A 2,189-nucleotide genomic window follows, 5' to 3' on the forward strand; every position below is an offset into this window, starting at 1 on the left:
TCCTTCCTTCCTTCCTTCCTTCCTTCCTTCCTTCCTTCCTTCCTTCCATCCATCCTTCCTTCCTCCCATCCCTCCCTCCCTCTCTCCTTCCCTCCCTTCCTTCTTTCCTTCCTTCCCAATGGGAAAGTAGAAACTAAAATCCCAAAGATTAAGAGTGTTAATGTCACAGATTCTTAGAGAAGGCATAGATAAGAACCCAAGAGTGTCCCATGTTAAAACAACATGGCTGGAGTAATATTAAGGACATTAAGAGTGATCCCATTCTTCCTCTTACTACTGAATTACTAAACTACTCAATTTTAAAGAATAATTTCCATCTGCCTTTTCCTTTCATGGAGATGAAGGATTGCTTCTAAGGCCACAACCCTGTGAGATGAGCAGATCAGGTGGCTCCAGATATTGTGACAAAGCCCTGAGATCCAGAATTCCCCTAGGAATACTGGTCTCCAGTTGGACTCAGGCTTCAGGTGAAGAGAGAAGAAGCAGCCTGAGATGAGGAGAAAGCTAGCTCACCCAAACCCACCAGGCTTTCTTCCCTTGTGAAATAGCATTTATTTGTAAGCTGCATTAATTAATTAATTAGCCTTGCTGCAAAGAGCTGCCCAGCTCTGAATGAACTGGCTTGCTTATTTACTTTTTCCCACAATTAACAGCTGCTAGGAAGCATCTTCTGGGAGGAAATTTGAAGTCAGATATTTTATTTTTATTGATGATAGAAATGGATGATTCTGAACTGTTGAACACGAGGAGCCCAGGCACCAGGGTCAGCTCTCACCTATCAGTCTGTCAGTGGGTGACAGCAGTGACAAGGAGGCGAGGCATCCAGGTCCCCATGACTGGGCAGCTCAGTTCCTCTAGCAGACTTAACGGTAAATCTGCTAATTGCTAGAGCAAAGACAGCCCCAGACTTCCCTGAGGTGCTAACGCCACAAGTTCCAGAGAAGCTCATAGAGGATATGGATCCAGGTCCAACCACTCACATCACAGATGAGCAAACGGAGGCCCAGGGATGTGAAGTAAAGCCCAAGGACACCACAGGCCGTAAGCATCCATCGGGGTGGGATTTGAATCAAGGTCTTCTAACTCCAGGACTGGTCTTCCACGTGGTGGCTTTAATCCAATCTGAACCCAGCACTTCAAGGACCTGGCTCATAACCTGGCAGCCGATGGTGCAGTGGGCAGAGCACTGAGCCTGGAGTCGAGAAGACCTGAATTCCAATCTGGCCTCAGCTACTTACTGTCGGTGAGACCCTGGGCAAGTCACTTGTCTATCATCTGTGTGCCTCAGTCTGCTCACCTGTAAAATGGGGGTCATAATCATGCCTGCACATGGATGGTGTGAAGATAAACTGAGATAACAGTTGTGAAGCAGCACCTCATAGGGTAGGCACTACAGAGACATTAGCTATGCTGCTGCTGCTGCTTTATTTGTCACTGCTGTGTTTTCATCCTGCTTTGGCTTCTCAGTGCTGCACTATCCCCATAGTGCCTAACCCTTGGTGACCCTGAGACTGGGCAGCTCTCAGCTGGCATCGCTGCTGAGGCAGGGCATTGAGCAAAATTTAACTGGGATGAATGTTCTGGACACATGGCAGAAAGAAAAGCCACTGAAGTACCCCTGTTGGCTGAGTCTCTACAATTGCCTGCTGGCATTTCCTCCACTGGAAACCAAGCATCTCTAAAGCGCCTTGGGATTTAGAATGACCAGGCGCTCAGACACGAAGCCCAGCCCTCTCACTCTGTAAAGATGCTATGGTTGGTCAGCAGCAATCTTGCAGGTGCACAACTTTACACACAGGACAGGAAACCCAGTCCCCAGAGGGACTTTCCTGAAAGGGGATCCAAAGCAAGTCAAGAAATCACTCCCCACCCCAATAAACTGCAGCACTTCCTGGAGAGGCCACCAAGATGCCTCCTTTGTAAGAGTTTCCAAGGATCCCAAAATTTTAAAGGAGCAGAGACATATCAGGGGGTAAAGCAAGTAAAACAAACCCAAGGCTTCATCCAGCCCTCCCATTTCACAATGAAGGAAACTGAGATCTAGAGTGGTTAAGCATATTTTTCCAGTCTCACACAAATAAAAGTATCTTATGAGCATTGTAAGAGCTTAATAAATATTATTTTTCCTTTACTCATCCATCCATCCATCCATCCATCCATCCATCCATCCATCCATCCATCCATCCATC

The 2,189-nt window shown here is 47.0% G+C and overlaps 1 protein-coding gene across 1 annotated transcript in view; it reads right to left on the reverse strand.

Moving 5' to 3' along the window:
- Positions 1–2,189, reverse strand: part of IQCA1 (IQ motif containing with AAA domain 1) — a 247,156-nt gene that overhangs the window by 182,330 nt on the left and 62,637 nt on the right. The gene's annotated exons all lie outside the window — the stretch shown is intronic.

This window comes from Petaurus breviceps, unplaced genomic scaffold (assembly GCF_028583685.1).
Source record: "Petaurus breviceps papuanus isolate PSGF00001 unplaced genomic scaffold, PetGlider_PUasm1.0 567, whole genome shotgun sequence".
Classification (NCBI taxonomy): Eukaryota; Metazoa; Chordata; class Mammalia; order Diprotodontia; family Petauridae; genus Petaurus; species Petaurus breviceps.